At 42.6% G+C, this 25,604-nt stretch overlaps 1 long non-coding RNA gene across 1 annotated transcript in view; it reads left to right on the forward strand.

Annotated features, from left to right (window-relative positions):
* Positions 1–15,102, forward strand: part of LOC310848084 — a 101,133-nt gene extending 86,031 nt beyond the window's left edge. Inside the window, exon 3 of the long non-coding RNA XR_014566144.1 lies at positions 15,049–15,102. This is a non-coding gene — a long non-coding RNA (uncharacterized lncRNA). The remainder of the gene's footprint in view (positions 1–15,048) is intronic.
* Positions 15,103–25,604: the final 10,502 nt, after the last annotated feature.

A 25,604-nucleotide genomic window follows, 5' to 3' on the forward strand; every position in this document is an offset into this window, starting at 1 on the left:
GGAGTTGTAGTCCAACAACATCTAGAGGTTAATGCATTGGCTACTCCTGCTCTGATAAAGGATTTAAGCTGAATTAGAATGGAAAGCTGACTGTATTTTTCTCAAGGTAAGTCTGTGGAGCTTGCTTCTAAGTACATGTACCTGGGGATGCTACTGCTGTTGATGGATCCACCATGACAGGTAAGGAAGAATATAGTGTACTTTCTTATGCCAGTTAGAAATGAAGTGTGCCCTTTAAACCCCACCACAATACTATATAGTGGAGTTGAATATTGTTTATGTTGTGGGGAGTTATTGAGCAGGGGTTGGCAAATTAAGGCTGGGCTTGATAGCCAAGCATTACTTTCTGCTAGTCTTCTATGAAATCCAGTTCTACCATGATAGCAAGACAACATGAGAGCCAGTGTGGTGTAGTGGTTAAGAACGGTAGTCTCGTAATCTGGGGAACCGGGTTCGTGTCTCCGCTCCTCCACATGCAGCTGCTGGGTGACCTTGGGCCAGTCACACTTCTCTGAAGTCTCTCAGCCCCACTCACCTCACAGAGTGTTTGTTGTGGGGGAGGAAGGGAAAGGAGATTGTTAGCCGCTTTGAGACTCCTTTGGGTACTGACAAAACGGGATATCAAATCCAAACTCCTCTTCTTCTTCTTCAACAGTAGGTGGCTGTACCTCTGTGCAGATGTCTAAAGTCTCACTTAATTAGGCTGAGGTGAGGGGAGAGAGGGGGGGTGTCCCCATTGATCCCACTGCTTTGCCTCTCCCCCACTTGGCTCTGCTACCCTCAATGCATTTGGGGTTGGAGAAGTGTGGTGTGTGAGTGCTGTTGATTCTTTTAGAACATATTTCTCCCTGGAAATGGTCCAAGTCTAAGCATATTCCTGTAGTCCTGTAGACTCTTGTGTGAGTTAGGCGAAGCTGAGTCAGGAGGGTACACAGAGTTGGACTATTAATTTGAGGGGATTTGGCGAGGCTTTATATTCCTGCTTATACTACATGCAATTGATTTTATTCTTTTGGCACTTTCAAACATTGTGGCTTATCTTAGGCATTTTGGACAGGTGATGAGGCTAACATTCAGATAAATGTGAAAATAGCTAGGATGAATAAACTGTGGATAAGGGGCAGCTCTTCCACTATTTCTTTTTTTTAAAAAAAAAATTTTATTAAGATTTTCCAAATTAAAACAAATTAAATCCAATTTATACACTTCTTCCAATAACCAGGACTTCCCCCTCCCCCCCTCTTGTGTTCCAAATCTTCTAAATAAACAATTAAATTCAACAAGTTCTTATCCCCAAATTACACTCATCGTCAATAACCCAATTTTTTCAAATTCCCATCCCCTAAGATCTGTCTTCCCTTCCACGAGTTCCCCCCTTTCAGATATAGTGCAGATGAAAAAAAAGTACAAAAAGAAAGAAAGAATAATTTTACAGCCTTTGGATTCCAAATTTCCCTCCCCTCTTTCCCTGTTGCGTTCCTTATATCCCTCCAATTCTAATATCTTCCTGGTGTTCCCACATTTCACTAAACCCATATCTCTCTGATTCTTTACCAGTCATTTTTAATCACAAGTGTCCAATCTTAGAAGGAGTCTATCTCAAAAAGGGCCCATTTATTCTATCCAGATTTTTGTATCCAGGAGTAAAAACTCCAATTTTATTTCCATAAGCTTGTCAAATCTGGATATCCCAAATGTCCCCACTTCCAGTTCTGTCCAGTTCTTGTTGTTTCCTTATTCTTGTCGGTCACTCTCCTCCTTTTTGTTTCCCTGTTCTCCCGCAGAAAGGTTCTTTTTCCAAAAGCTTCTAATTCCTCTGCAGAGGCTTGTTATTCAGGAGCAAAACATTACATCATGTCCCTTTCATTTACCAACAGATAAATCCATTGTTTCTTGTAGTATGTAGACCTCTGTAGACAAAATAATGTTCCATTTCTGCAGTTTCCCAGGAGGTTGAAAGTTCTGTTCAACTGTTCAAGTTTCCTAGCAAAAACACATGCAATATCCCTCAGCTCCTCTAGATGGATTACAGTAACTGAGTTCCCTTCCAGATCACATCCACCAGTCCAAATAGCTTGTTAATCCTTATTTGAAACAATTTGTATCCAATTTATATCCAAATGTAACTGGCAAAGTCCTCAAAACACCGTCTCTATTTTGTTCTTCCGTTTTGACAGCTCTTTGACAGCTGTCAAAACCTCCATTACTCTTCTCCAGGTATTCTCGCAGATCGCTCCAGGGATTCCGGGGGGGGGGGGGTTACTTTTTAATGCAAATTCTCCTTTTCTCCTCCAGCTCAAACTTATAATTTTCCCTCGCGAAGTTGTTAGTTCATCAGGATAGGGTTACACTCGATCTTAGTTGTCAAGTCCTTTGTTTTGTCTTTTCTACAATAAAGGGGGGGCTGACTTCCTTTTTCCACCTCCCCCGTTTGCATCAAATTTTAAAAATTTATCCCTCTTTTTAGTCCATAGTCCAATTACTCACGGGTTTTTCTTTTGGATCCAAATTTTCAATAGAAGAAGCTAGCGCTCTCCACCGAATGGCATGCGGCTTCGCTCGGCAGGGGAAGCGGCGGACTCAAAGCACCACCCCCCCAGGCGCCCGTTCCTTAGCCTTTAAAAAGGCTCTTTCGCGGGCCGGGGAGGGGCGCAAAGGTGCCATCCGAGTCACCATGTCCATGGGGCTCCATGCCCATGGCTTTTGAGGGTCCCCGCGTCGCCGGCGCGGTAGAACCCAACCCCTGCCGAGCCGGCTCCCTCCGGAGCACGGAGGGAGCCCGCCATTCGGCGATGGCGCCAACCCGGAAGTCTCTCCAGCTCTTCCACTATTTCAGTGCAAATTACTAGGCAAATTTCTAACAACCCAGTATGAATAAGTGTTTTTAATATGAAAGCATAGTGGAGTCACCACCATTCTTTCATCCTTTCTTGTAAGGGTGCAACTAGCATACTTGTGTAGACCATAGCACCGGATGAAGCATATTGTGGGAGTAGCTTCTTTGTCTCAGGAAAAAACGTACTGCAAATGCCCATAGAAACCAAAAACACATCTTAAAATCTAAAGATACATTATTCAGTTGTGTTCTTAATGCCATGCTTTTCAAGATGATCCATTAATTGTTTGATTTTTTTATTTGAGAATGCTAAGTCTCTGCATTCCCCCCCCCCCAAATTGGTAGCCATGTTAGTTTGTTGCATCAAGAACAACAGAATATTGTCATACGCACAATAAGATGGTCTAAGGCAAGCAGGTATAAATTATGCTGGCATAAAGTTGCACCAGATCTAAACCCCTTTCAGCAACAAGGCTGCTGCTGCTGCTCTGCTTAAGCCTGGCAGAGGGGAAAACAAGCCTTTATTTTAAGTTTTGCACTGTGTTGCCAGATCATGTGACCAGGCTGAATGGGCTTAGAATCCAGCCTAAGTCCTCCTTTTCTGGTCCTGCCACTGGAATGCCATCTTTTGGGGCTTATGCCAACCTCAGTTCAGGCAGGTTTGGCCCAGCCAGCTGAGCCAGGATGAGCAAGTTACGCACGATGTATTGGTGTATCTTAGGCTGAGCTGCGGTTGGGTACTTAACACAGGCTGAGCTGGGAATCAGGTGGGGAACTGCTGTATCCTAAGCTGCAGATATTTCCATAGGATTGCTCTCAACTATAAATATATTTATTATGGCATTAGTGGCAGTCCACAAAAGCTTATGCCATATTAAATATACCTAGTCTTCAAAGTGCCTCAAGACTCTTTGTGGTTCTGTGTAGCTTATAATAGCAAACAAAAATCACCCAACCAGGCGCTTAGAAAGTGCATAGCACCAGGCTGTATCCCTAGCATGTATTGACTGGGGAGTTAGAGCCTGCGTGGAGCAACAGCTTCTGTTTTTTGCGAGTAAGCTGAAGAGATTGACTTGCTGGAGAGACTGAAAAGTCATTGTCCCACCTGGAATACTGCACTGCAGAGAACAGGCTGAAGTCTATAAGCAGTTGTGGTTGTTGGTCCTCCCCAAGATTTCCTTGCTATCTAAATTAAAATGGTTTAATTGTCACTTATTACTGTTACAGAGCAAAAATGTAAATTATCCACATCCATGAATAACAGCAAGTCCAAGTTGAGGGCAAATGTATGGGAGCCTCTGCAGGATTTTTATCTGGGATCAGGATCTGATTTGAGCTGGGCTGTGGGTCCAGGCAGAAAGTTTGAAGTCTAGAAAATAAGTTTTGAACCAAAAACAGAAGCTTGTTGGGAGCACTCACAACACTGTCACCACCAATACCACTGCAAGTGTGGTCTTGAAGTTAGCGGTGTTAGTGGGGAGCGCTAGGCTGCTGAAATGGGCTCCCTCTGTACTGCCCCCTGCCCCCCTGGCACATGCACACACCCTGGCCCCAGGCAGCAGTAGCATACGCTATGCCACTGCTGAAGGGTGAATTCTGACACTGCCCAGAAATGACATGAAGGAAGCCTAGTTTCATGTCTGTATAGAAAGATACAAACCTGATTTGTCAGGTATGCTGTAGTGTTAGCTAACAGCTATGTGTTGTTCTTCTCAATTCAGACAGCAGTTTGCTGTGGGAAGCATGAAGGCAGGTCACGAAATCTTCCTCCTTTGATCAAGAGAAAGTGTTTATCCAGTGGAAATGGTTTTTCCTGGCTAGGATTGCTCAGTCTGCCCAAATAAACAGCCAGTCAAGTTCACAGCCCTTGACACAGCGCAGTGTAAATTCCTGTCTGCTCCTCGGTTAATTTTTCCTAACTTGGGGGAATGTCTGTGGGAAATTAGTTTTCTGCCTTAATGGCTTTGAAACTGAAAATCTTAATTCACTCCAGGGACCTTGAGAAAGAGAATTGGGGATTGGTAAGAAATTATGTCACCTATCCTTCTTTTAAGCTTCTGTTTCATATGGACCAAAACCAATATTTTTCATTTGTAAGAAATTTGTCTTTGGCTTATCTTTGAACTAGAAGGTCGCTCACTGACTGTGCATGCTGGGTGCTTGGAGTTAGAATCAGTGTTAGAAACTCAGATATATAAGCTAGACACCAAATGGCTCCTTAAACCAGGGTTACAGTCACCAAAATAGAATGCCTTGTTGCCATTTTGGGGCCAGATGAGAATAATTATTGAGAATAATATTTTTCAATACGACTTTTTGGTTCCTGAAATTCACTCTAATTGTGCAGATAGAATATAACAGATAGAATGTGAAAACAGTCAAGATCCAAGGATCCCTAGGCATGCACCTCCAGATGGTGGAGACTTCAGATGCCATCCTGGCACTTGGACATCTTCACTTGGTCTCAAGTAGTCGATAGCCAGGTGCAAAATGCGCCTAGTGAATTTTGAACGCAGGAAGCACAGAACCTTACTTAACTATGGAGCTGTAGCTCTTTTCAAACAGCATGTCTTAATATGGCCTTGGCATCTGCTGTGCTTGTTAGTTTTTAAACTAGCATGCATTTATTCCTGTTCTAATGTATCTCTCTGTGTAGCAAGGTTGTACCTACTGAAAAACGGGGGGTTGTGATGGATAAATTCTCATTGATTGATATTCAGTTCATTTAATTCTGTTGTCTTCTAATAAGGGTCTCAGCCTGGGGGGGAAGAATTTTGCCCTAGATCAGTCCTAGACACATAAGCACGATCTTTCCAGGAGTTTCCTGTGTTGCCAGTCCAGTGTCTTAGCACATGAGAAGTAGGAAATAAAAGTACTGACAAAAATATGAATTGTGCAGTTGGGGATTTATGTGTTTTTATCACTCCTTCCATTGTGTCGGATACATAGCCACAATGCCCCACATCTACCATATGCAAAGATTCATATGGTACCATCAGAACATCTCAGACAAGAAAGGAAAGATGAGTCTGATCTTTGAGAATATTCCAGGTTTTCACATCAAATAATGTAACTAAAAATTGAACATGTGCTGGTCACACTTCAAAGAGTTGGTTGCCTAATTATGCAAAGTGCTCATCGATTTCACTGGATGTCTGTTTACCATTTCTAAGAATGAAACGGGTGTTTGCTTTAATGTGGAGTTACAGTCCTGTCATTCAGTTCATTTGGCACCAAAATGGAACATTCCATCCTGGAGTTTTCTATCAGGCCACATGTCCCTTTGGCATAAGGACTTTTCGATCCATTTACCAGTGGAAGATTAAAAATGGAAGTTCTTCCGGACTGTACCAGCAAGTGGCACTGCCCACAGTGATGACTAAAAATAAACAAACACATAAAAATTAGATTCTCTTGGAAGAATGAGCATTTCTATAAAAGATTTGTAACCCTTTGAATTTAATGACCCAAATGACTCAGAAGAGGCATCTAGTATGATTTATGCTCTAGACAATATATTGCCTATTCCCGAATGTGTATTCGGTATTGTTGGCAGCTGACATCTGTATTCTGGCTCCATGAATTGTTTCAGTTGCTCAATCTGATTAAAAATTATTTTATTCAAATATGTATCATAGGATAAAGAGTTGTCACAGCACATCATCATATATGGGTGTAATACTTTACTAATAATGAGATCTTAGAGAAATTATAACTCTGGTGCTATGAGTTTCACATGATGAGTAATGAGAAGTTCTATTAGACATAGGCACAAGGAAGTCTCCCTTCTGTCTCGTGTTACTTTACCAGTATGCCCTCCAATCTGTTGGTTCATATCAAAATCGCTCTCATCTTTGATTTGGATGTGAGTTAGGACTAGCTTGCATAACTGAGATGGGTTAGGGTGGGCTTGGGGAGTTGGTCCCTCTCTGGGTTCTCTGTTCAGCAGCAGCATAAAGTTGAGGGGGGGGGGAGTTTCCAATCTACAGGAATTCTATTTCCCCAGACTTCTGTCCATTTTTTGAGTGCCAGTTTGGAGTATTTGTACCTTTTATTGTACATCAGAATCCCTGCCTAAGCTGGTATAGGTGATTTTTGATTTGGTGTTGAGGACTCTCAAGGTCATTGCTCAGTTTGTGTCTCTCTGTGTGGGAATCTTAACATTCATGTTGAGCTCACCATATCCAGGGTGGCTTAGGGCTCCTAAACCACCAAAGCAACCATGGTGTTGTCCCAACATATCATTTGCTTGACTCCATTGCATGACTGAGGTCATCCAGGGATTTAAGAGTGTTAGGTTACCACTATGTGACCTAATGTATGGAAGTGAGAGGTGGGCCATAAAGAAGGCTGATCGCTGAAGAATTGATGCTTTTGAATTAGGGTGCTGGAGGAGACTCTTGAGAGTCCCGTGGACTGCAAGAAGATCAAACCTATCCATTCTTAAGGAAATCAGCCCTGAGTGCTCACTGGAAGGACAGATCGTGAAGCTGAGGATCCAATACTTTGGCTACCTCATGAGAAGAGAAGACTCCCTGCAAAAGACCCTGATGTTGGGAAAGATGGAGGGCACAAGGAGAAGGGGACGACAGAGGACGAGATGGTTGGATACTGTCTTTGAAGCTACAAACATGAGTCTGACCAAACTGCGGGAGGCAGTGGAAGACAGAAGTGCCTGGCGTGCTCTGGTCCATGGAGTCACGAAGAGTCGGACACGACTAAACGACTAAACAACAACAACATGTGAATGACACCAAGCTCTGTTTCTCTTTTTCACTGAACACGAGTGAAGGTGCTAGAGCAGAGTCTGGCTACATAAACTGAGGTTTAATCCAGAGAAGATGGAAGTACTGTTGGTGGGTGGTTCCTTTAATCAAGTATGTGGTGTTGAACCTGTTCTGGAGGAGATCACATTCCCTCTTAAGGATCATTCAGGATCATAAGGATCATGGTCTGGGGGTGCTTGTTGATCCATCTTCGTCGTTAGAAACCCATAGCATCAGGGGCCCACAGCACCTTTTACCTGTTTAGCTAGGATTCTACCTGAATAGCGAGAACTTTGCTTCAGTGAGCCATGCACTATTTTGGATTACTGTAATGTGTTGTATATGGAGCTGCCTTTGAAAACAGTCCAGTTGGTGCAGAATAAGGCTGGGAGAGTATAAACAGGACCAGGTTTTATGAGCATGGTATGCTAGTACTTCATTATTGTCACAGAATACCGACTATTTCCAGGCCCAATTCAAAGTACAGGATTTAACCTTTAAAGCACAAGCTTGAGACTTTAGTGTCTGAAGGATCACCTCTTTTCACATAAACCTCCCCATGCCTTGAAATAATTGGTTGAGGCCCTTCTTTTGAGTACTCAAAAAATAAACTATTGTGGAAGAATTACAGGCAACAGGGCCTTTTCCACAGTGGCCCCTTGGTTGCAGCAGGTTATCCAAGAGAGGACAGTCTTACACCTGCTTTGATGTCTTTTTGGCACTGGGCAAAATTTTTTGTTATTTTCATGGGCTGCTGAAACCGTTGTTGTGCTGTGGTATCCCATTAATTTTGTCCTGTAATATGTTTTATCCTCTGCTCTCCATTTTATCTGCTTTGTATCGTGGTGTCTTATTCTTCTACCCTGTGTTTTCAAATGGTTTGCTTTTATTTTTAGAGTTGTGTGTGGGACCCCCCCCCCCTTATTTTTTGCTCCATTCTGATAGTATTTTGTTGTAATAGATTATTTTTGTTTTCATCTTGTATGCTGCCCAGAGAACCCTTCTTATAGAGTGACAAATAATGGGATAAATAAATACTGTTAGGAATCACTGTGAAGTTGTCATACTGTGCGGGCTGATAATGGCTTTGTGTTTAGATACTGCTTATGAATAATAAAAGTTTTTCATTTATATTACTTCGGCAATCTTCACAACATCTTTATAGGTTCGTTCAGTTTTATTACCCCTATACTGTGGATACCCCCCATATTAAGGGTAAAATATCTTACTATATGTAAGATTCATTTCCACCATGAATTCGCTCAGGATTACAGAGGATAGGCAGAAGTGGACACCATCTCCCTCTCCAAATTGGGATAATGATGCTAACCTACCTTAGAGGTTTGTTTTAAGGATTTCTGAGGGATGCAGCATTCTGTAAGGCTTACATTACTATCCAATTCTATCCATTTCACAGGTTCAAGCACAGTTTGTCTAGTCACTGTAATAGTTTACAAAGGATTTATTTCCCTTCAATTTACACAAGCTGAAGCGTAAGAACCCATTGGAAAACTCAACAGATGCTGGTTTTTTTGTTCTGCTTTGGTGACTGAGCTCTTCTTAATGGCAAAAAGATCATTGCTGGCTTCTGTGTTTGCATGCTGCTGAGCCCAATAGGTCTCCTGTTCAAGATTTGGGCTCCTGACTCTTACCCCAACGTAAATTGATGTTGTACTTAATAATCAGTTACAATAATGGGAGATTCTTTTTTATCCTCCAGGCTGTCATTTGGGGGGAAGGAAGGGCAAAGGGAGACATCCAAGAAGTTCTGTGCCAACTCTTGTTTGAAATCTAGTGGCAACTGGGTCTTTTTCAGACCATTGCAAAAAATATATTTTATGCAGCATTTTCTAGTTTCCTTTTTCTATCAAATGGAGCCCCCTAGAGGCTGTCATAGTAATTGTCCTTGTAAGCGGTACAGGATAGTTCTCCTCTAGCTTAATGAAGTTAACTCTGCATTAGAGCTGAACATGGATGTGATTTGGAAAGCTGCCCCTTTGGCAACTGAAAGCTGTTTGGAAGAGGAAAATACCTTAACAGGTGCACAGATGCCTAGGCCTGGAGAGCTGTTGCAGCAAATTGCACTGCAAGGGAGCTCTTCAAACAGATTGCCATTGTGCAGGAGAGTGCCTAGGAGTATCAGAGCTTGGTTATACTTCATTTCTTCCTTTTATTTACTGGGGGTTGAACCATTGCAGAGGGAAGGCAGGGATAACAAACCATTGCAGTATGAAAGGTACAGCTGTATGGTAACTTGGTTGAGATGCAACACCAAACTGGGGCTAAGGGGATGAATTTGGAATGAAGCTTGTGCTCATTGATTCCTCTTGCAAGGTAGGTTAGGCTAAGAGACAGTGACTGGCCCAAGGTCACACAGATAGCTTCATGGCTAAGTGAGGTTTTGAACCTAAGTCCTTTGACCACTACACCATACTGCCTGCTACTGAGTGCTGTATTTATATTCTGCTTCTGCATAGAGCAATTGTGTTTGCATTTGTAATGTTCTTAGTCTTGGTCTATAGGCAGTAATAATAAATTAAAAGCTAGAATTATTTGTTGATTTGTTTTAGAAAACAGCTTTTGTTTCTTGTTAAGACATACAAATGTTTTTTAAACGTTTGTTTAGGAATGCTTAGAAATTTGGACTTCGTAAAGTATTTTTCTTTATAAAGTTGGGACTTTGGTTTGGCTTAGTGTGTGGTTGCAACTTGGGCTCGTGGTTTGTGTTGGGTTTACAGTTTATGGTTTGTCTGGAGGAGACAAACTATGAATCTGATTTCAGACAACATACAACATCAAACCATTGCTATGCTCAGCTGCAGTGCAGCAGAAAAAGGACTGGCAGAGGAGCACAGCAATGTGAATCTCTCTAGAACCCTCATGTTTGCACATATGCACTAAGCCATAGTTTGACTTAGCATTTGTTATGTGCAAACCAGTTCACTCTCTCAGTGAACACTTTGTCTCCACACTGTGCATCTAAGGTGGGACCAGAAGATCTGTGTAGAAGTCGCAGGGTAAAAGCAGAAGCAGACAGGCCTGCTCAACAGCTAGCGTGCTGTTTGGAGCTGCTTAATGAAAAGCAGATAAGGAAAAAAACATTTCCACAGTGAATCATAGGAACTAAGGTTCAGAAACCAGTAACCTTGAACCTATTGGACTTAAAATAGCTGTTTAAACTTTACAAAACTGACAACCTGGACTATTTATAGGCATGCAAAACAAGCCTAATGAGCTTGAATCCCAGCTGCAAATGCCAGAACACAAAATGTTTCAGTTTAAGGATTAATGCCCTCCCAAAAGTCTGATAGGTCACCTACCTGGAAGCCTGCTTGGTGTACTGGCAAAACTGTTAACATTTATGCAGTGCCAGCCATGTGCTAAGTGCTGGTTTAACATGACCACTGGCCTCGGTTCTAATACTGATTTCTGTTTTTCTGCACTGCAGCACAGAGCAGGGTTTTGCTTAAACGAGTTTGTAATCCAAAAGAAAAAGCCCTTGTGTTCCTGTGTGTGGAACTCAATGTAGTGCTGAATGGGGCAAGCGAGAGGAGAACGAGGTCCGTTCACACAATGGGACTTCCCCCTTTTCCATCTCCTGCTCCCATGTGGCCCCTAAGCCAGTTTTTGGGTTCCCCCCAACAATTCCCAGGAATGGTAACTCTGTGAGGGGAATGAGGTCTCCTAACAACTCTCTACACCCTTAGCAAATTACTGCTCTCAGGATTCTTTGGGGGAAGTCATGGCTGTTTAAAATGGCATGATACTGCTTTATATGTCTAGTGCATTCTTTCTAAAAGTTTAGCTCAGCCCTTGGGCTCAGTGCTCCTCTCCTCTAAGAAATGAAGACACAGACAAGGCTGTTAAGAATTAGAATCATGTGCAGTGAAAACGAAAAGCACCGAAGAAGCTTCTGTTTATAAAGCAGAGAAGCTTTGAATGAAAGGACCTTTGTGTCCACTGGTGACCTCTTTCTGACTTTCTGTCATCCACTTCCGTTTGTGACACAGTGACTGCTTCCATCAGGTTACAGGGTCAGGCAGTGCTTCCCCTACTTGCTTGCAAATATCTGAGGAAAATATTGCCTTTGTATTCTTCCTATGCAGAAAATCATTTCTCTGCTGCTGCTTTTCCTTTGTCAAACTGGCCACACAATTGGGCATTTCTGGGTTTGGGCTGTACCTGTAGGGGACATTCATTGGAAAGCATGTTCTCATTCCTGGACCACCTCCACAGGAAAAGTGAGAAGGCAGTGGTGCACACTGAATAACTTACGCTGATCCTACAAGTGTCCCCCCATCAATCAGTGGGGACGAACTGTGTAGGTGACGATCAGATGCACTGCATTCAGTTTCATGATCAGGTAAGAAGAGCCTGCTGAAACAAGCCAGTGGTTCATCTAGTCACAGTGACCAGTGGGAAACCAACAAGCAGAACATGAACCCAAGAGCAGTATGCAGTATGTCAAGGCATTCAGTCCTAAAGTTCCTAATTGGTGGTCACCTGTTGGGCAGAAGGTAGAATGCAGTCTTATAATGATGACAACCTAAAGATTTCACTGAATTATTACCACTTGTTGCAGAACTTTAAGAGGGCATCAAGGGCCCACTTGTTTAAAACTACCTTTGCACAAGTTTTAATTGGGCTGCTGCTTGGTTGAGTTGTGTTTTAGCTATTAGTCATTTGTCTTTGTGCTGTTATGCTGGTTTTAATGTTTTCTTGTTAGTGCTGGTTTGTGGGTAATTTTTATGGCAGTTTGCATATTGGAAGCTACCCCCAGAGGTTTGACCTAGAAAGGTTGCCTATACATGTTTTAAATAAATCAAAGTTCGTCAGCCAACAACAAAACATGGTTTCACATTGTGGTTTGTTGGAAGTAAGCAAACAAAACATATTTAAGCTACCGGGCAGGATTCACACATAACACTAAGCCATAATTTAATAAGCCACAGTTTTATTTACCATGGTTTAGTGTTTTGTGAGAACCAGGCTAATGTATATTTTTACATTACATTCTATTTCCTCTCTCTGGCCTTGAATATTGTGTAGCAATTTACATGCAGTGGAAGTATCTTTAATGACCAGTTTTCCCATTCCATTGTATTACTTTTCATCTCTGCAAAAGACAACTGTAAACATGCTTCTTTTTGCACACTTCAATATAGCGTGACTTGGTACACTAATAATTTTGTGCCGGTCTCTGAAGTGAGCTACTTTTATTGCTACTTTTATCTTTCACTGCTGAATGTTCCACTGTCCAGAGGAGGCCAAAGCTATTGAACCAAGCCAAGTAGCAATGATATTTTTGAGTGGATTATATTTTCTTCCAGAATTCGGTTTTTCAGTGTGCTGAGGTGGAGTGTTTTGTTGCCTTCTCTGAGTTAGTGGATAGTCTCTCCTGAATGATGATTAGTGAAGGGCATTGAAATTGGGTCCCTGAGCAGGTGAAGTATTAATGAGTCTGCATGTAGCAGTCCATGTTTAAAATTGTTAGCTGCCTTTAATCACAAATAGTAGCTCAGTCTTTAGAACTGGATCCTTGATTTCCTTGGCTGTATACACCAACTGAACCTGGATCAAACCGCTGCAGTACTACCCTGTAATTATTTGGTGTCGAACCAGACACAGGATTGTATTGTTAGACCTTGTTCATATGTAACAGTAAACCATGTTTTAGCATTATGAGGACTGGTGGCAGGTGTGAGCCTTAGGCTTGTGTTCTCTGCCTTCCCCTTTCCTCCACATATGAGGGGATAAAGTTTAAATTTAATCCTTCTACAGCTTATTCTGGCATCTGAGTATAGTAAACTAGTTTGTTCAAAGCACAGTTTGTTCAGAAACAGGATATTACACCATGATTCAGTCAAACTGCAGTTACACCAGAGAAGACTTACATGTATAGCATTGCATTGTAAGGTTGAAACTCTCTGCACTCTTACTTGAACGGAAGCTACACAGAACTCAGTAGGGTTTACTTTTGAGTATGGATGGGAGAGAAATTTAGCTCATGCTTGTAAATAAACCTACCTAATTTGCACTCCCTGAAACAATATGCAAACAGAAACACAGCTGTCCTTTGGCATTCACACTTTCCTGAATGTTGCAGTGCAGTTCTTCAACCAAAAAATGGGCACAGTGATGGATATATATTATGGGCAAGTATATATGTTAGTGAAAATAACACACAAAAATGTGTTAGGGGAAATTACTTGCAACAAGGTTTATATCATGAAAAGTGCTCACTAAATGAATTTTCACGAGGAATGTTGTTTTTTGTTTTGTTTTTTAAATGCAAGTTGATGGGGAAATGTCAACTGAACTTAGGACCAGAAAAATGAGAAACTGAAACTGACATTTTTGCCACACCTGTTTCTGAGCAATTTATGTAGGATCAAGTTGAATGCAATTGAAAATTTAAAAATATTCTCTCTCTGTTTCATGATGCCATTTTTCCTCCCACAAATGCCACATCCTTCCTGGAGTGGAAGTGTGTCACTGTGGGGTGGATAAATACATGAATACAATATGGATTAAAAGTCTACAAATAAGTGAAAATGTGTTGCTGCTGAATTACCTTTGCATGCCAGAATTGCTTCCAGCCTGTATTTAAAATTACATATGCATTGTTTTAGACCTTAACTAAATTTCCTTGCCCTTTATTTAATTTGTCCACCTACTGATTCAGTAAGAAATCCAGTTTATTCATGGCTCCTCCAAAGGGTTGCTGCCTATTTTACAGTAGTGCTTCTACAAACAACTCATCTAAGTAAAACTGAACATTTCTATGAAACCAGGGCTACATTTTGAAGGAAACTGATGCCTCCACCTTGCTGAAGCTAAGCAGCTCAGGGGCTGGTTGCCAGTGGCGTAGCGTGGGTTGTCAGCACCCGGGGCAAGGCAAGTAATTTGTGCCCCCTAACCCGTGGATTGCGCCCCCTAACCCTAACCCCCAGATGTTGCACCCGGTGCGGCCGGCACCCCGGCACCCCCCACGCTACGCCACTGCTGGTTGCAAGTTCACTTGGCAACCTCATATATACCAACTTGAGCTCTGTTGTAGGATAGAGATGTGTTGCACCCCACAGTGGCTTTGCCCCATTGAAAGCACTTCTACTTGGGGAAGATAGATCACTTGATTTTTGCCAATCTCTCCTATGCACTTCAGCCCAGTGCCCTCAAAAACCTCTACTGAGGTTTAGAGGACCCTCTGGAATGGTTTGGGATGTGGCATAGTAGAGATTGATGAACACAGGGTTCCTTGCTTTGCTCTTGCAGAAATACTCCTATAGCACATTGGCTATACCCTGTTATATTTATATACATTTTCTTACTCAGTGATACGGGTTGTGGAATGCAGATTTAAATGACCCAGCTGGATGGGAATTCTAGGAGGCTGCAAAGAGAAATGATAAGTAATACTGACTATTGATGTTTCATTCTATGCAGGTCACTCATCTTTCTTAACCGTCACAAGATTTCCAAGGTGCCTAGCAGCTAGCCTAGCTAGTGATTGTGGTGAGTCCTGCACAATGGTGTTCTGTTCTTTTGATACTCAAAATTCCCCCCCCCCCTTGTATAACTCTAATATCTTGGATCCTGGTCTTGAGGTAAGAAGTTAAAAGACTGAAAAACGGCTCAAAGAGGCACGCTATCTCCACAATCTCTTTCATATGCACCAGGCATTACAGACCCATTCAAAGAATTAATACAGAAAGATCTAACTGAAGGCTTCCAGTGTCTCAGCATAAAGCTGATGGATAATAAAACATGAAATCGCTGAGAAGTGCAAGGTGCCCATGCATTATGGTCACTTAAAAGACACCTGGGTTATAACACTGAAATTTGTTAGCTAAATCATACCTCGAGGCCAGGAGTGGGCCAAATTATTACAACTTGTAGTAAAGAAACACATTGATTTATATGGAGGTCAGTTGCCTCTTTGGGTGCTGTGACAATCTTTTAGCCAGAATGTCTTGATTTATACCTACCCAAGGAAGCTTCCTTGTCGCCTTTGAGGAATACACAGAATAACAATGTATTTCATCTTGCAAATAAAGAGGCAGAAAAGATCTACGAGGCCTGCATCTGAGGGCAGCAATTTGCATGATAGATATGTTATCTGGTGAGCGTAACTACTTTTCTTGACCTCACAGTATCTCTTTGGGTGAATTGGCCAAGCCTAATTTTTTTACGCTTCTTATCCCATCCATGCACATACGCCATTTTTCAAGTGTTTTGTGCTTCAACATATGGAGTGTGATCCTGAAGACCTTTGGGAAAGGCTCTCCATGTCCCAAACTTGACCAGATATCCAGAGAACCACAATCAGAGCATCTGTTACTTTAAAAAAAAAAAATTAAACACAGCTCCTGGAACAGAGGGTATAGTGGGCAAATCAGAGCTTTGTGTAGTTGTTTTTTAGAAACACTTTTTCTTTACACCCTCAAACTTTTATATGTGAGTGAATATATTGACTGATTCTCCCATCAATCATTCATTTAGTGCACATGCCATTCAGTTCTATCCCTTTTATCCTCCTATTAATGCCGGCAGGGAAGGAATACCCTTCCTGTTTTCTGCATGAGAAAGTAGTGTAGTAGAGTGAGTCCCTTATATGCTGGCTATTGTGATTAGGGAGAATGGTTGTTCTTTCCTCCAAGGGCTGCAGAATGGACTTTGTTCAATTTGCTGGTAAGCAGCTTCTCTGTCTACTGAGTGACACTCAAAACACAGGGGATGTTTCAGAGCACTGTACATTGGTAGGATCTGGGAAGTCTTGCCACCATGAAGCAGCTCGGAGGATCTGTGATCTGCCCTGAGAATGCCTGAAGAGGGCTTCTCTCTCACACACCACCAGATCCCGCTTTGTTGATGCCTCTGCTCAATATTTCTTTCCCTGGTGTAGGCTATCAGGGTCTCCCAGGATGCAGTAAAAATCAGATAGGAAATAATGTACTTCAGAATTAGTTACTCAAATCTGCTTGCAGCTTCCTAAAAGGACCAAAATCTTGCCTGGATCCCATAATGTGAAATTAATGTCATCATTGTCTTCTTTATAACAGCCTGCTACATGATATGTACTGAGCCTTAGGACTTGCTGAGCCTCAGGACATTACAAGGCTTGCGTATAATAATGAGCACTTGCTTATTAAAGATACAGGAAGAGAACAGATACTTCAATAATTTGAGTGTGAGGAAGGATAGGTGAGTTGCTTGTAGGATGAAAAATCATTAGACAATGTTGCAGGTGACCTTGGATTTCCTTTGTTAGGGGCATGTGAGTTGCATATGAGGTGCACCAGGAACACAAATAGTTTGAAGTGGATGGTGTAGCTGCTGGAGATAGATGGGAACCTTGCTGGCTCTTCCCCTTCAATTCTGGTTTCTCCTACATTGTGCTGGGTTTAAGTGCCAAGAAGAGGGACTCATTTGTCTTCCTGTTTCCTAACATCTGGATTGAGCCTTACACAGCCTGCCGCATTCCAGTGCAATGGCATGCTTACTGTGGGACCAAAAGTATTATGAATGCACATTGCTGCATTTTAATTCCTCCCATTGCTGAAAATTTCAGTGGGCCAACCCAGCACAATGAATCATCCTTTGTATGGATGGCAAGCAAGTTAGATCCTTTTGGTGTCATTAAAATCTCCATCAAGCAAACAGAATTCCATTTGTCACAGTGCAAACAAAGAGTACAAGAGATCCAACTTCCTTGGCACTAATAAATTGTACTTGGGTCATGCTAGGGTAATGGTTAGGGGTGGAGATAATTGTTGTGTGTTCACAGGAATGAGGATTTGTGAATCCTACAAAAGAAAGAAGGATGAACCTGTGTTTACCGGGTGGGGTAAACTTTCAGGAATCACCTTACAGTGACTGATTGATTCCCACTTATGACTTTGATCAAGTAATTTAGACTCATGTGCCTTAGTTCAGCTTGCTGCCTATCAGTCAGGGGTGGCATGGCGTGGATAACTCTCCTTTCGCTGACTTAATTGCCATTTTTCAGAACAGGAGCTGACTTTAGCACATTATACCCCACAGCAGATTTGCCTTTGACTAGGCAGCCTAGTGGGCCCAGTCTATTAAAGCTGGTTGAGGTTGTCTTTGGATATGAATTAAGAGATGATTAGCAAATGGGCCAGATCCTTGCCTTCAGGTCCTCCGCAGGAATACTTACCAGCGCATGAGTCCATATATTAAAGTCATGGTGGGACCCTCTCCCTCTGCACCGCACCTAAAAACAGAAGAAAGGAAAGAACCTCCATTATTGAGAGGGGTTCCAACCTCCCCTCTCCACATGCTGCAGTCCTGGTGGAAAGAAATTGACTCCCACCCCCCAAAAGCCAACAAGTAACATAGCATAACCTTCCCCAACTCCAGGTGCTTCAACCCCCAGCATTTCTGACCGAGGCTGGTAAGAGTTGAAGCCCAACAACTCCTTGGAGGACACCTGGTTGGGGAAGCCTGACCAAACATGTCATAGAGTAGTCAATGTGGTACCCTCCAGACTGTGGTACCCTGAAATTGCGTTTCAGTCCTTTTCTTCATTTGTTACGGTTTTTATTTCACACTGAATTTTAATGTTTGGCTTTGTGAGCCACGCAGAGAATTCTTATTATGGGATGGCAGGGATTTTTTTTTTTTAAAAAAAAAACCCAACAACAACCAGGCCATTCACCAAAGGAGGGAGAGATGCATCAGGGAGTGGGTAGGACTGGACAGCAGCTGGTGCTGAATTTTCTCTTTAACTACTGTCTGTGAAAATGAGAAGGCTGTTCTCTACTTTCCCTTCCTTGCCAACCAATAAACGTAATTTCAAAGGTATGCTTCTGTTCGTGCTCAGCCCCTACACTTCTGCTGATTACTTTCATGCATTGGGCAGCAGAAAGCATGCCAGCCTTGAGCTGACCCCTTGTGGGACCATTTAGCCAAGGTTGATCCAGTAGAACAGTCTGCTTGCTTAAAAGAAGCGTGTGTGTGTACAAAGGCCCCCCCCCTTCCCCTGCTAAATTCTTTTCATTTTGTGTCCTTTCTGGGTATCAGTTTCCTGACTAACAAGTGGGGATAAAAATAGCTTTGTCCTCCTTTGTAGCAGTGTGTGTGTGTGTGTGTGTGTAGGAAAGGGAAAAATTCCCTGTGTGGCAAGTTCCTTTTGCTCTTTTTAATCACATGGGTGTGGGTATTGTTACTGATGTAATTATCTATTGTGTGGCAATCTAAGAATTTAAACAGATTTTAAAGTTCCTCGCCAGGCTCTCTAAAAATATAGCCAAAGACAGCTTATTACAAGACCTAACAGAAAATAATCAAGATGTTGTGATGGATGTGGTCAAATTTAGGCAGCAGAAAAGAGCCGCATGGCTTTAAATCCACCGTTGTATTATTTGTGTCATCTGTGAATGCTGCTAATGTAGGATAGAGAGCTTGTGAAACTTAGAGGTGTGCACTGCAATACTTACCCAGAAGTAAGTTCAGTTGAGTTAAGTGGAGTTTGCTGCCAAAAAGAGACTGAAGTGCAATGGTGGCCAAACTTGGCCTGCCAGCTGTTTTTGGACTACAATTCCCATCATCCCTGGTCACTGTTAGCTAGGGATGATGGGAGTTGTAGTCTAAAAACAGCTGGAGGGCCAAGTTTGGCCACCACTGCTCAAGTGTAAGGGGACAAAACCAAACCTCACCCCTGGCATGATCTCACTAGTTAGCTGTTCACAAGTCACTCTCTTCTGCTTCAGCCTCCATTGGGAATATGGAGAGGATAAGACTGACCTACCTTTAAGAGTTGTACAGATTGCAACACGATAATAGATGTGATGTAGATGGTTTTGTTGAAATATGGCATCCTTTTATAAAATGTTTTATTGATAACCCTGAAAAATGGTAACTACCAAATTCACAGATTCAGCGTTGGCAAACTTAAATAAATTTAGCTACAGATAGGTAGCTGTGTTGGTCTGCCGTAGTCAAAAAAAAAAAAATTCCTTCCAGTAGCACCTTAAAGACCAACTAAGTTAGTTCTTGGTATGAGCTTTCGTGTGCATGCACACGAAAAGAAGTATCTGAAGAAGTGTGCATGCACATGAAAGCTCATACCAAGAACTAACTTAGTTGGAAGAATTTTTTTTGTTTTAAATAAATTTATCCATCCGGGGTGGGGAGTTGGGATTTTGTGTTTGCATTTGCCCCCCCCCCCCACTTTTTTGTAACTGTTATATATTGGAGACTATAAGACTATATTTTCAAAAAAGATAATGGCTGTGCAGCACACCCGGACATTCAAAATTCCTATATAGATGCTTGTTGTTGCTGCTTCTGCTGTTGTATTATTAATATAATGCAAAGGTGCCAAATACACATTGCAGGGAATGTTGATTTACAAACTCTCACATGTAGAAACATGGTTTGCTGATCTATGAAAGTGCACAGAAAGTGTCCCTCCTGCCCTTGCACATGGGTGGTGCAAGGAGTTATTTCGGAGGTGTTATTCACAAAAATAAGTTTGAAATGTGTGCTTAAAACAACAGTTTTAATGGAGTGGGAGACTCTCCATGGGCTGCAGAATACGAGGGCTCTGAAGCGAGCTTGCAGCTTCACAGAGGCAGCCTCGGTCTGTCTGAGGCTGCAGCTGGTCTGCAAGCATGGGGAAAGCATGAAGTGGGAGTTTCTGCACCACAGCCTCTGCAGTCAGGTGGCTGCAATAACTGCAGGGAGGAGATAAATGTACAGCTACGTCTCCCTCCCTGCCCTGCTCTGAGTAGCGGTGGTGTCCTGGGAGAGTCACAGCAGCTCCAATGACCTAAGTCAAAGAGGATTGGCTCAGCTGCTCCTGCTCTGGGACTGCTGTAGGCATCTGGCAGGATGAAAGTGCTGCAGTGGAAGGTGGCTTAGTGACTCAGCACTTTTCTCTCTCTTGCGCTCTCTCTGTTTTCTCTCTGCTGCAGTATTAACTCTCTCTTTGCATGGTGCGGGATACCTGCCTGCTCATTTCTCCAGTGACAGCTGGTGGACTGGCATGAAGTCTTAAGAGGACAGGACTGCATAGTGTTGGAAGCTCATGTTGCATTGAACAAGAGGCAATCGGGACATCCTTCCTTTGCACTCGTGGGTCTCTGTTGCCTTTCACAGGGCTGTGGCACAGAGAATAGCCAGGCACCTCTTAAGTCGTCATGCAAAGGGTGCCCAAACACCTTTCTTCCAGGGGAACTGCACTGCAAGCAAAATGTCCAGAATCTTGTTTTGTTTTTGTTGTTTTTGCAGCAGGAGAGATGCTTGCACCCATCGCTTTTGGACCAGTTGCCCTTAACTGTTAATCTACCACTCATCAAGTATGCAGCATTATTGTTGAATGCTGTCATACCACAAGTAAAAATTTGTGACATTAAAAAAAAAAGATAAGACTAGGATTGGGAGGGGAAAGGAGGAATGTAGTTGTGGTTATTGTGCTCAGACTGGGGTGGAAAGGGTTCTGGAAGTGGCATGGAGGAGAGTGGGGTGGGGAAGGAAGGCAAACAGTGGATCAAATTATTACAACTTGTAGTAAAGATGCACATTGATGTATATGGAGGTCAGTTTCCCCTATGGGTGCTGTGACAATCTCTTAGCCAGTATGTCTTGATGAAATACGAGGTGGTTGTTCTGGAAGCTCATAAGGACATGGGAAAAGCAGGATTGCATTTTGGGGTTGTTGTTTTTTTAGTTTAGGGGAAAGGTGATTAAGAGATGATATGAGACAAGTTTATAAAATTTTGACATGGAGATAGTGGATAGAGAAAAGTTTTTTTTTTTGTCCCTCTCTTAAAACTAGAACTTGTGGTCATCCAATGAAGGTGACTGTTGAGAGATGAATGCGAAAAGAAAGTACTCGTTCATGCAGTGCATAGTTAAACTGTGGAACTCACTGCCACAGGAAGCAGAGATGGCCACCAAATTGAATGGCTTTAAAAAGGGGGTTGGAGAAATTCATGGAGGATATGGCAACCAGTGGCTGGAGGCAGTAATGCTTCTGAATAGGAGTTGGTGGGAGCTGCCGGAGGGCAGAGTGATCTTGTACTATGTTCTGCTTGTGGGTTTGCCACAGGCACCTGGTTTGCCACTATGAGAACAGGACTGGACTTAGGCCATTGGCCTGATCCAGCAGGCACTTCTCATGTTGTTATGATGGAACTGGAATAGGTGGTTTAGTGATCCAAGTAGGTGCAAGGCATTTTTTATGCATGTTGCATTTTGAAGTAGGATCTCTGGAATTTTCAAGAAAGCTGAAGAGAGATATGAGCCAATAGAATATCAGTCCCATGACTGAAACTGGGACATAAGTGTATCTGGTCTCAAGAAAGGTGTGTTGAGAATACGGGAAGGTGAACCACTCCTGCCTTTCTTTACATAAAAATCCTTTTTTTGTGCTACAATTTTAATTACCAGAATGACCTGGGAGAAACACTTGCTTGAGTCAGAAACCCAAAGCATAAAGTGTGAGGCAACTAAGAGCTAAAAGCTTGTTCTGCTACAGGGATCATAGCAGGTCAAAAGCTAAACAAGGTGGAATGTGCTATGCTTCACTGAAGTTTTCGTTTGGTGAAATTCTAAGTTTATGTTCTAGCAAGTGCAACTTACAGCTTCTGTTCTTGTCAAGCGCTTTTGGCCTGAGAGCATTTTAAGGCCAACTGAAAATTTTAACAGATTTTTCTATCTCTGAGTGTCTTAACTTTCTTATCTCAGTGGTGGGGAACCTCCTCTACATGGGTCTTATTAGGTCAACCAGACCTCCCTGTTTGGCCTGTGAGTGAGGAGCAGGTAAAGATGCGGTTGGGCCTAATAGGGTGTTGTACCTGCAAAGTTTCATGCACTGCTCTTGGCAAACCTCACAATCACTGAGGCTTCAAAGCATCCTGAACAACTCTATACAAGTATTGATGATCAGCTGATTGCCAAGACTTCAAAACATCAAACATGTTATACTGGTGCCTATGTGTTTTAATTTCAAACTGCATGGCTGAGTGAAAGCAGGTCACCTGATGTGGTGTCACCCTCCTGCTAAACTTGTCCTGCAGGGGGCAGGAGATATAAGGATCTGGCCTGACTGGATCCAGTTCCCAACCCTGATCTATCTGCTTTGGAAAGTTCAGTGTAGCTTCACTTTTATAGGATCCCCAACAGCCCTGCTACTTGTGTTCCAACTTGTGCTGCAGATTCTGTTGGAAGAGGGTGATTTAGTTATCAGAGAAGAGTAATTCTTTAGCTTTTCAACTGAGGCCACCAGCAAGATGCCGCCTACTGCCCAATGTGATAATTCTAGGAACGTGTCTGAAACATTTCATTACAACATTGCACATTCTCAATCATAACTCTCTTCATAACTCTCTTCTAAATGTGTCTGAATTCCCGTGTTGACTTGATATCCGTGGAACAGGGCTACTGATTTAGATGCGGGTGACTCCATTACTTGGGAATATAAATATGCAACCATTCCAGGCAGGGTAAGTGTATGCAAAGTCAGTGGAGTTTGTGTGGATAAAGAGACCAGCATACAGATGGGATATTGGTTCAGGTGCAAAAGTGTCTTGTTTTTAAGGTTAGGACTGCAGGTTAGGGCTTAAAGTGGTCCTTAAAGACCCATTAGTTTAGAAGCAACTCTTCTTAGGAGATTATCATGTTGCTTGTTTGTTTTGGTGCTGAAATAGTTCTGGACTTCCGGGTCGGCGCCATCGCCGAATGGCGGACTCCCTCCGAGCTCCAGAGGCAGCCGGCTTGGCAGGGGCTGGGTCCTACCGCACCGGCGATGCGGGGACCCTTAAAAACCACGGCCAGAGGAGGCCGTGGACATGGAGACTCGGCTGGCACCGTTAGCGCTCTCCCGACTCGTGAAGGAGCCTTTTTAAAGGCTACGGATCGGGTGCCGGGGAGAAGCGTGGTGCTTTGAGTTCTCTGCTATCCCTGCCGAGCGCAGCCGCATGCCATCCGGCGGAGAGCGCTGACTTCTTCTATTGAAAATTTGGCTCTAAAGAAGAACCCGTGAGTAATTGGAATATGGACTAAAAAAAAAAAGGGATAAATTTTTAAAATTCGGAGCGAACGGGGGAGGCGGAAAAAAGGAAGTCAGCCCACCCCTAAATTGTAGAAGAGCCAAAACAAAGGACTGGACAACTAAGATCGAGTGTAACCTTATCTTGCCGAATCAGCAACTTCGCGAGGGAAAATTATAAGATTGAGCTGGAGGAGAAAAGTGGAATTGTTTTAAAAAAAGCAATCCCCCCCCCGGAATCCCTGGAGCGATTCGTGAAACTGCCTGGAGAAAAGCGATGGAGGTTTTGACAGCTACTTGGACTGGTGGATGTGATTCTGGAAGGGAACTTTGCTACTGTAATCCACCTAGAGGAGCCGAGGGATATTGCATGTGTTTTTGCAGGAAACTTGAACAGTTGAATGGAACTTTTAATCTCCTGGGAAACTGCAGGAATGGAACATTATTTTGTCTACAGAGGTCTACACACTACAGGAAACAATGGAACTATTTGTTGGAAAATGAAAGGAACATGATGCAATGCTTTGCTCCATGAATAACAAGCCTCTGCAGAGACACTAGAAACTTTTGGAAAAAGAACATTTCTGTGGGAGAACAGAGAAATAAAAAGGAGGAGAATGATTGACAAGAACAAGGAAATAACAAGAACTGGTCAGAACTGGGAGAGGGAACATTTGGGATATTCAGGTTTGACAAGCTTATGGAAATAAAATTGGAGTTTTTACTCCTGGATATAAAAACCTGGATAGAAGAAATGGGCCCCTTTTTTGATAGACTCCTTCTACGATTGGACACCCGTAATCAAAGACTGGCAAAGAACCTGAGGGACATAGTGTAATGTGGGAACTCCAGGAAGATATTAGAAGTAGAGGGATAGGTGAAACGCAAAGGGGAAAGAGGGGAGGGAAAATTGGAATCCAAAGGCTGTAAAATCACTATTCATATTTATCTTATTTCCATCTGTACTATGTTTGAAAGGGGGAAACTCGTGGAAGGGTATAGATCGATCTTAGGGGATGGGAATTTGGATAAATTGGGTTATTGATGATGAGTGTAATTTGGGGATAAGAACTTGTTGAATTTAATTGCTTATTTGGAAGATTTGGAACACAAGAGGGGGTAGGGAGGGGAAGTCCTGGTTATTGGCAAAAAGTTTATAAATTGGATTTAATTTGTTTTAATTTGTTTTAATTTGGAAAACCTTAATAAAAATTATTATTAAAAAAAAATGAAATAGTTCTTAGCTATTTTTATTTATTTGAAAGTTGATCTCTGGACTCTATGGTACTTGCATCAATGCTGCTGTTTACATTAGTATTCTTAGTGCCCCTTATGGTGTGTTAGGATTAGATTCAAACAATGTTGGAAGGCTCTTTGTGAGGATTTGGCCTTAAAGGCAGCCTAAAAAATATCATAAATAAGTGAACACTATTCCCCATTTCTGTAGCAAGTATGTGTATTGAAAAACAGAACTGAGCTGGAGCAAGCAACAGCCAAGCATTCAAACATTTCTTGCAAAGGGCATTTAAAACCTCCTATCATTTGGCTAAGAGACCTTTAGGGCTTACCAAGCCAAATGCAATCCACCAGTCATGTTTTGTGGCCTGCAAGCACCAGGCATGCAGTAAAGCCACAGGGCTGTGCTGCAGTGGCCTGGTGGATTAAAGGTGGGCAGTCTTGCCTTTCTGGTGGTCATTTTATGGCTGGATGGAGGCCTGCAGGCTGCCCTTGGCCTCTGCAAGTGATCAGTTTAGATCTCCGGTGAGAACAATCTGTGGTCTGGTCTCAGGGCAGGGGGGAGATAGAGAGGTGGGGCAGGGCTGAAAGACAGTACAAGTTTGATACGTGCATGCAGGAACCGAGTTGGGAGAAGTAGACAACGCTGCTACTTTAGTAGGCATCTTATGGTGTGTTTAGAGACAGCAGCTCTGGGAACATGAACATGAAGATTGTGGGTTGGATTTACAGTAGATGCACCTTTACT

The sequence above is a fragment of the Podarcis gaigeae genome (genome assembly GCF_964106915.1).
Source record: "Podarcis gaigeae genome assembly, chromosome: 6".
NCBI classification, from domain to species: domain Eukaryota; kingdom Metazoa; phylum Chordata; class Lepidosauria; order Squamata; family Lacertidae; genus Podarcis; species Podarcis gaigeae.